Source organism: Emydura macquarii, unplaced genomic scaffold, assembly GCF_026122565.2.
Source record: "Emydura macquarii macquarii isolate MOO-44397 ecotype Brisbane River unplaced genomic scaffold, CSIRO-AGI_Emac_v2 contig_3035, whole genome shotgun sequence".
Taxonomy (NCBI): domain Eukaryota; kingdom Metazoa; phylum Chordata; order Testudines; family Chelidae; genus Emydura; species Emydura macquarii.
In genome coordinates, this window is record NW_027133172.1 from 2,608 (window position 1) to 12,436 (window position 9,829).

General features: G+C 51.9%; 1 long non-coding RNA gene across 1 annotated transcript; it reads left to right on the forward strand.

Annotated features, from left to right (window-relative positions):
• Nucleotides 1-3,418: 3,418 nt before the first annotated feature.
• Nucleotides 3,419-8,680, forward strand: LOC137141288 (uncharacterized). The gene is made up of 3 exons (XR_010916578.1): nucleotides 3,419-3,478; nucleotides 7,620-7,729; nucleotides 8,508-8,680. It is a non-coding gene; the product is annotated as an uncharacterized lncRNA (long non-coding RNA).
• The last annotated feature ends 1,149 nt before the right edge of the window (nucleotides 8,681-9,829 follow it).

Genomic DNA, 9,829 nt, shown 5'->3' on the forward strand with positions numbered 1-9,829 from the left:
TGGAAATCTTCGAGGGACTCTTTCCCGTGGGTCTAGATGATGAAAATGTCATCAATGTAGCGTAGGTAAAGAAGAGGTGTTAAGGGACAAGTTTTGAGGAAGCGTTGTTCGAGGTCAGCCATAAAAATGTTGGCATACTGTGGGGCCATGCAGATGCCCGTATCTGTGCCAGTGATTTGGAGGTATAGATTGCTTCCAAATCTGAAGTAGTTCTGGGTCAGGACAAAGTCACAAAGTTCAGCTGTAAACTATTCCACTGTATGCATTAATTCCCTCTTTTCTATCTATATTAGTTTTTAAAATACTGCTTCTCCCTCTTTTCTATCTGTATTAGTTTTTAAAATACTGCTTTTCTACAATTTCTACTCTTTTCAGTAAACTATTTTCTACAGCATAATACAAATAAGCATTTGTTTCCATGTCTTTCAAGCTAAGAACCAGACAGATATGTGCAATATGAAGAATAAATTCCAAAGGAAAATATTTTTCAATGCATCCATTCCGTTCTCTGTGCCAAAAAAGAATATTTGTGAAATCAGATCTGTCTGAGTTACAGCTGTCTGAAAAACAAAAAATTTTATTGTAAAAAAATGTTGAAGTTGGCTTTGTTTCAAAATGGCCCTTTTTAAAAAAAAATTAATAAACGATTGATCAAATCTGAGGTTTCTGGTACATGGAATTATTTAACAATGTTCAACATCTTCTTACCAGTAGCCTAGTTTTTGGTAAGCAAAACTGTTTGGTAGTTTTTAGGATGTTTGATAAATGTTGACAGTCTCACCATTTTTGGTGAAAAATGGAGGTTTTTTATTTTTTTTGAAGTCTATTGTTTTGAAAAAATGTTTAAAATTTTCAGAAATCCGTCTAGTCGAAATGTGTGCGTACATGCTGAGCTGTGACGGAAGTAGCTAACAGCTGCCAATGAGGACATGAGCTTTATCTCCCACGGCAGCATCCCCCACATCAACCACTGTGAGTGGAAGGGAGGCAGGTTGAATCGGTTCCTTGCTGTTGGCTGGGTGAAGGCTCACACAGTGTCCTCGGGCCGTGCCAGCTGCTGGTTACTGAATACAAACTGGGGAAGAGAAGAAGGATCCTCAGACAGGGCAGGTGCGGAAGGCCGGGCTGGTGAAAACTTCTACATCAAAACTGACTTTTCATTGAAAATTGGGGTTTTGACTTATTTATTCCTTTGCAAAAATGGGCTGCTTTCTGCAGAAAATTTCCCTCTTTTTTAAGTTAAAAAAGTGAATGCCCATAAAATGCTATTTATATTTGGAAATGCTGCTGCCCCCTGGGAGTTGTTTAGCCACTTCAAGTCCCCCTTCTCCAGGGGCTGATCTCCCCAGCTGGACTACATCTCCCATAATGCAGCATGGCCAAGGCCTTCTATAATTCATGGCCTCCACTCACATGGTGGGGCATGATGGGAGAGGTAGTCTGATCAGGGAACTCAGTCTGTAGGGGAGAGAAGGCACACGAGACACTTGAACTGCAGCTCCCATGAGGCACTGCAGCAGTATTTCCAAATCAAAATGCCCCTTCTCTTAGACGGGGGCGACAGAGGGAGATGTGCGCCTGGAAAGGGTCATGGTCTAGCAGCCCCCATGACCCACCTTGAGTGGGTCCCATTCCTGTCACTTGAGGAGGAGTGGCCATTCCCCCTCTCCCTGCACCATTTATGGGAACAATGGGGAGGGGAGATGGCTGCTACCCTACCTCCAGCCTAGTCCCATCCAATCAGCTGCAGCGACAACAGGCCCCAGCCTATCACAACTCATGTGGAATAACTCCGCCCATCCTCTACGTGGACAAAGTCCTGATGGCTGTCAGGAGCCCCTGGACACCACCCCAGGTGTCCCAGGGACTTGCTTCCACCCTGTGCCACTGGGAGTGAGAGAACTAGCACCAGGGATTGCTCACCTCTGCTACGATCAGTCCCAGGAGGCAAAGAACCAGGCTGCCCACACCCAGCCGGACGCAGTTGCCAACGCTGAGTCCTCCCCGCGCCGCTCTCGAGACCACTGGGAGCATCGGTGATGAAAGATAGAGAGGTTCTGGCAAAGGTGGGGAGGGAACCCAGGAGTCCTGATGCCCAGCCCCCCTGCTCTAACCACTAGACCCCTCCACTCCCATTCTCCTCCCAGAGCCAGGAATAGAACCCAGGAGTCCTGACACCCAGCCCCCCTGCTCTAACTACTAGACCCACCCCCCATTCTCCTCCCAGAGCCAGGGATAGAACCCAGGAGTCCTGACTCCCAACCCCCCTGCTCTAACTACTAGACCCACCCCCCATTCTCCTCCCAGAGCCAGGGATAGAACCCAGGAGTCCTGACTCCCAGCCCCACCCCCTCCAACCCACTAGATCCCACTCCCCTCCCAGACCTCGGGAATAAACCCTAGGTGTCCTGACTCCCAGGTAAGAGCCTTGCCCCTACATCCATCTTTACTCATTCCCCATCCCCCAGCCTAAATCCCCCGTGTGATACCGTCTGTCACCGTCAGGTTCACGTCTGCCGAGGCCTCTCCCTGGGGGCCGCTCACTGTTACCCGGTAGGTGCCGGTGTCCTCGGTCCGCAGGCCATGCAGCACCAGGGAGCCGCTCTGCGGGGTGACATCTGCCCGCTGCTCGTACTCTCGTGCCACGTCACACTTGAGCTGGCAGGGGGGCTCCCACCAGCGGTGGGCAGCCCCCCGGCACTGCTCCACTATGAACACCAGGACGGGGCGGTTCCGGGAGACAAAGTGCCACGTGACGTAGAAATACTCCCAGCTCGGGTCCAGGGATCGGATGGAGATGGGCAGCCGGGCTGTGACACCAAGGCTGGCCTGGAGCAGGGAGGCCGGACCGGCTATGTAGAGCGCGGATGAGGCACCTGGGTGCGGGAGAAAAAATAGGGGCGGATCCCAGAGTTAAAGGGGGACTCGGGTCTGGATCGGCAGCTCCGCCTATTGTCACCTAGAGACCTCTGTGTGTCCCCAGAGCAGCTGTGACCGACGTCAGGGATTGAACTCTCCAGAGCTGAAGCGCCTGGCTCAGGACGATGGACTATTGCAGACTCGCATGGTCTGTGCGTGGGACGTGGAGGGTGACGCGTAACTCCGGGTTACATCAGTGCCCTGGAGGGGGGAGTGTCCTGCCTCCCCCCCCAGTACCCTCAGCGTGCCCTTGGGAGACCAGCCCTACGGTTAAGAAGGGAGCCCCTTTCATGGCCCATTCAGGCAGGCTGTAACCGGGTGTGACGGCCTTTCAAAGACAGCCTGGCTGGCCTGCTACAGATTTTGGCAAGGCATTCTGGGAGTTGTAGTAACCAGAGGAACTACGAGGCTGAGAGCAAAGCCTTCTGGGAAGTCAGGGAGTGGGGCATAGAGGATATAAGAAGCAGCCCATGCGGGAGGCAGCAGGGATTGAGCTATTGCATGGAGAAGAGTGCGGGAGAGGCCAGGCTGGGGTCCTGGAGCGAGGCATGTGGAAGCAGTAGGTGGAAGGCCTAAGGGATGGGTGGCCAAAAAAAGGTCTGAAGCAGGGATGTTTGAGGGCAGAGCAAGCTGCTGCTTTCCTGCTTGGGAGTTGAGGGCTTAACCTAGGACATGGGGTCCCCTCAGTAGTGCCCCCTGAGGTGAGGGAGATGAGCCCCTCTGTATCAACGGAATCCTATAATTGACAGCTGGTTTTTCAGGTTGGTTGTCTAAGCGTTTGTTAGGTTGTTTGGGCACAAGGGGGGGGGGGGAGCCCTGTTGTCTGTGCTCCTGTTTGGGAAGAGGAAGATTTTGCAGTGTTTCCTACCCATGGTCTGATGGTGGGTTTTGCCCGATCTCCTCTGGAAAACTATTCCCCAGCCAGATCCCCTCGCCCCAGAATGCTTCCCTCTGTTTTACTAACGTGTGTCAAAAGATGACTGGACATCGAAGGGTTGCTAACCCCTAATGCAGGAGCACCGGGGGGGGGGGGGCGATGTTATTGCAGATCTCCCTTACAGAGAGGTCATTTTCCTGACCACAACCACGGCGCTGAGCTGTCCCGGGTTGAGGGAGGATTAAGTTCACACCTTTGCTGCTGCTGTTTGTGCTTTGGCTGAAGGCAGTTTTGTACAAAGCCTAGTTTCCTGCCATGACATAGACTGAACAGATCATCCTGGCTGCGAAAACAAAATGACTCGAGGGCTCCTATTTTTAATGAAAGACAAAACCCCGTGGAAAACTGGAAGAAAAGTGGAAGAGAATTTCCCCAGAATTAGAACACGTACAGTTTTCCCAGTGGATCTGCTTGTTATGTGTGTAACAAGCAATTTAGGTGTGGGAAGATTCGGGTCAAACTTTGTGGGGTCAAACTCATGGGATCAAACTCGTCCTGTGCAGGCGTCAGGAAGGAAGCTGTTGGCTCCATGTTTCGGCATTACTCAATTGGCTTCGTGCACTATGGGTTGGCACTGGGGAGAGGATATTATACTAGATGGAACAGAGCCGGAGGTGGCTTATGGGACTAGCTGAACTGTTCTTCTGATCCAGTGTCAACGGTGCTATAGAAATCACTGATTACTAATAAGTCCTTTCTTATTTTCGTCTTGTCCCTGGGGCGAGATCTGAGTGCCCCACCACCAGAACTGCAGAGTGAGGGGTGGGACTGGAGATATGGGCTCAGATTTGGGGAGGGAGCAAATATGGTTGGACACCAGGGTCTCAGGAAGGCAAGACAGAGCCATGCACCTACCAGCAGGTTCAGTAAAGACCTCCCTCCTACAACTCTGCCTGCTGCATCGCTTTGTGCTCAGACAATCAGAATGGTGCCAATTTCCTCAGAGAAGGAGACCGGAAGAAGAGCGCTGGGTGGTTTGAAAGCTCTTCTCTCACTGACAGAAGCTGGTCCCATAAGAGGTTTTACCTCACCCTCCTTGTCTGGGGCCAGCCTGGCTACAAAGACACTGCAAACCATCTCCTGAGAGGCTAGTTCAGAGAGAAGCAGCACAAACCATGGCTCCTAGCCCGTACTGCGATACAATTAATAATGAGGGGCGGGGGCCAGGCAGCTGGGCAGAGATTAAGAGCTAAAATCCATCTAGCTTGGCTAAGTGGGAGTTCAAGGGGGTTCCTCTAGGGCCATGGGTGGAGATCAGGAGTTACGCCAGAAATGACATTTCCTAACTCTGTTATGTTGTGGACTAGTTCTCACACACACACACACACGCGCGCGCGCGCGTGCCAGTTTTCATCTGGTTTTGTTTTTGTTTCCTCCAAACAAAAAGCCGTTCATGTAAAACCTCAAATAACTGGGCAAACCTCCATTTTCACTAGGAACCGCATCCAAAGCCACCTCTGAAGGGTTATTCTCCAAGGCAGAAGTAACAGCTGGATCCCCAACCCCCACCGGTGCATGCATTTCAGCTGGGGGCATGCACCAGGTCTCCTGATTCCTATCTGACCCCGTTTGAGGCCTGACCTGGTAGATTTGCTCAGAAGACAGTTACCAGGCTGCGCTCCAAGCAAAGGGGGGGTGACCTGCCCTGGCCCCCCGTTAGCCCGGTGGCTAGCACACTCACCCACAGTTCGAAGCCAGGTTCAAAGCCGCCCTCTGCCTGATCGGGGACTGGAACACAGGGGCTTCCACCTCCCCCTGGTGAACACGCTGGGTCATGGGATCTCCTGCTATGGGTTGCTCTCCGGTTGAAGCGGCTCCAGTTTGGTTAAATCGCTGGAGCTGGGATTTGAACCCAGCTCTCCCAGGTGGGGGCCCTGGCCTCCCACCTGCAGCGTCATTCTCAAAGGTGCACTTAATGCTTGATTATTTATGCAAAGTGGGACAGCTTCAGCAGGAGCAATTGAGACTGCCTCACCCAGGCACCCAGCTGAGATGTGGGGAACCCGGGTGCCCAGCCCTGCTCCTATCAGGCAGAGGCGGGATTTGAAGCAGGGTCTCCCCCAGGCTGAGTCCGTGCTCTAACCAGTGGGCTAGGACATCCAACCAGGGCGCCTCCTCTGGCTGCGTTAGGGGAGAAAAGGCTGACCAGCGGGCACTACCTGACTCCCTTTGCCAGGCTCCTTCTCCTGGCCAGAGCATCTTCGAGGCTCAGGAGTGAACATGATGGTAAATCCTCGGGTCTCAGCGGCTGGCGGTGGCAGCCACGCTGGAGATTTTGGTTAGTGGAAGGCACCCAGGGCTCGCCCAGAAAAGCCGTAACAGGTGGCGCACACTGACCATTTCTCTCAATTTAACCCCCCTCCATGAACAAGGAGGTCCCTTCTTGACTCACCTGGGAAGGCCAAGAGGAGAAACAAGACGATCATTTCCAGAGAGGCTGGGTCTCTGCACCGTGCGAGTCTCGGCTGTCAGCCCTGCTTTGCCCCAGATGCCAGTTCCCCTGGCCCAGTCCGGGACCCGTGAAGAGCGACGGGGGCTTTACAAGGACATTGTGCTGTTTGGGGTGACAGTCTCTGAGCTCTCTTCTCCCACTCCTGCGCCCCAGCTCCTCCCCGAGCCGCTACCCAGTCCAAAGCGATGGGCAGCCGAGGCCTTGGTGACAAGGGATGTGGTCGCGGGGCTGGGGGCGGCCGAAGCCCAGCACAGGATGTGACCAAAATGCTATTTCAGGTTGCAGCAAAAATATGTCCCTGCAGCAGCCAGCAAATCATGTCATAGGTTCCAGAAGCCAAACAAGGGGCAGTGAGAGAGAGGAAATGGGGGGGTTTTTGAGGGGGAAGGAGGTATGGGGGCTCAGGAGGGAAAGAAACATGTGGGCTAATTTATCTTTCCCCCTGCATCTCAATGACCACCCTAGCAAGGACATCCGTGAGGCTCCTCGAAGTATTTAGGGCCGAATTCTGCTCTCTCACTTATGGAGATACTCCTGATTTTCACCAGTGCGAGAGGAGACTTAGCACAGAGCGCCTGGGAGCTGGGGTAGGTAAAGAATGTGCATACAGGCGTCTTACTGCAGCCCGGGGGACAGATATCTCTGTCTAATCCCCTTCTCGAAGTGCTGGGTGTTGACTTGGTTTTGTGGGCGGATGGCTGAACACAGAGTTTGCTTGGTTAAGGGTAGAGCCGCTGATCTGTCCTTCAGGAATGTGGTGTATTGAAAACTGGCTAAAGGGGACACACAGGGGTCACAGCCCCACTAAGGTACGGCCTGGTCACCCCTCCATAGATGGAGCTGGATTGGCCAAAGTTGAGTGGTGTTGCAACCCCGTGCATCAGGTCACCATGCCACTTGGTTTGGGGGTCCTGTCAAAAGGGGGCCTGGGGCAAACTGCCCCTCAACCCTGGGACGGGGGATTTTGGAAGTCAAAGAGGGACAGTCTCCCAAAACCAGAGACTGTAGGGAGGTGTGGGTAAAATAAAGCAATGTATTTTGTTTGTACCTATCTTCTCTGTGTGTGGGCTGTGAACATAAGAGGAGCCTTCCCCAATGGGGCATTGCAGCACGGGAAGACGCTCGCCTCCATTGATGATAAGCAGATTAAACAAATGGCCCAGCAATCTGGAACCCACACAAGGAACTATTTTGTGCAACGCATAAACAACCTGTGGAACTCACTGCTGCAGGAATCAGACACAGCTGGATCTTAAGGACTATTGACAACGTTTGTATAGTAGGCAGCGGTAAAGAGTTCTCTTTTACCAGCAGGTGAAACCTGGCCCACTTATGCAGCTGTTACCTATCTTCTAGAGCGGGAATTTTCAGAAGAGCTCGGCCCCCACTATCAGGCCTAGAGCATCTAATGTGGCCCAAAGGTGAGCTGCGACACAGTCCCGGGTGGTCTTTAACGCCACGTGACTTGTGTAATCTAAGTAAAAGCTTCATAAATGTCATGTTTTGAGCTGTATCAGTTGGGCAGAGTACAGAAAAAAACTTCAATTATTTATTTTTTTTAAAAAAGCTGCAATTTGTCAAGTTTAATTCTTGCGAGTACAACAGGTCACTGCCAGGTAACCTAGCCACGTACACACAGTCCGCCATTTACAACCGTAGGAAACGCCAACAAGCAAGTATTTCGATCTGACGTGGAGCAATTTATTTTTCGAAACTGGGACGCGTGCACGGGTGGAGAAAATAATGGAAGTCACGGCCCATCTCTAGCGACACAAAAAACTAAAGACAGCGGTAAGAAAATATGATGCCAATATACATGAAGTTTGGATTCTTCTTTACCAGATCTGATGAGTACCCCTTGCCTCCGTGTGCTATAAAGGAAAAGGAAACGTACATTGATAATTTACGGTGTTATGGTTTCTGCATATGTAATAATTACAATGAATAATTTTCCTCAAGACGTAGGACCAGCGGGCCACAGTGCCTACTGCAGCTGCACTGGTGGGCCTCCGGGGGAAAAAAGTCTGGGAATCCCGCCGTAGGCTACATGGCTTCTGAAAAAACTTTCAGTGGGCCCAGCTGTTGTTCTGTGCTATTGCCATGCGGGTGTAGTCCAGCCACTACCGAGTGCTAGCACCTAGGATGTAGAAGGCTGGGTGTATTTTGCCTTTTTTCAGATGCATCCTGTTTTGGCCACAGGATGCAAGAATAGACAGCTGGAGGATTTTCAGCCCCGCAGACCCAGGCGTGCGGTGGCTCAGTCCGGAGTTTCCAGCTCATCTCTCGGTTCTTTGCTTCCTTCCAGGCGGTGGGGGGAACAGCCGGCTGGCTTGTAAACTGCCTGGGAGGGGCGGAGAAAGTGATCAGGTACATTTTGGCTGCCGCATCAGCCTCGTCCCACACCAGGGGCGAAAAATGACTATTATCTTTTTTTGTAGGAAATGGTGAAAAATGTTCATTTAAAAAAAATACACTGCCTCCCCCCCCCCAATCACTGCTAGGGCAGAGCCCCCACCCCTCACGGCTCTCTCTCCACTCACACACACCTCCTCCTGTCTGTCACTCTGCCTAATAAGTGCATCTCCCTTCAGTATCTACTGGTCACCACCAAACAGCAGGTAGGGAGAAAGCTGAGACCGAAGATCAAGGGGCAGCGTTTGAGCAGAAATTGAGTTTCACTAACAGATTTGCCTTCCAGGCCTTGCAAAGCCAAATTTAACCCGACGCCGATTTACTTCACTGCAGGATCCGGTCTGTACCCGCTAACAATATACCACCTACGGCGTTGGCGTGCTTGCATATTGGAGCCCATCTGTGCTTACCCATTCTGTGGGGCGTGGGGCGCCAGGAGCAGCCATAGCAGTGGGGGTCACTCACCTCTCCCACGATGAGCCCCAAGAGACAGAGAACCAAGCCGGCGACACCAAGGCGGATGGCGATGGGCACCACGCCGAGTGGGGCTCCCTTCATGCTTCCTGAGTGTGTCGGTGCAGCTGCTAAGAGAGACAGACGGGGCATCTGAGACTGACTTCTCTGTAGGCTGGTCCGAAGCCCACTGATGTCTGGCTGGCTCAGCCACGGTCCCCACTTCTGTCATCTCTGAGCACCTCACAATCTTTAACATCATTCATGGGCTTCATTGGGTTTTAGATCAGGGCTTGAATCATGATAAACCAGGCCTCAAACTAGAGGGGACAAGGTGGGACAGAAAACATGCCCCCGTTTCCCGCCACCTTCCTGTTCTTCAGATTCTTGACTTCCTTTCTCACACAAAAACCCAAGAAAGCTGTGTTTTTGGGAAGTGAAAAATGTCTCTGGCCCTGTCGATGTTTGCAGTCAAAAATCAATCAGTAAATATATTGAAAAAAGCAGGACTTAGGGGGAAAAAAAAAAGTGGGCTGTTCCAAGCACTTCAAAATAAAAGCCAAACTAGGTTGTGGTTTTCATTTTTTGGCCTGCTATAGTGTTGAGCCGTCTAAACGCAGCCTGGTCTCAGCACACATAACACATATGCCCTGCAA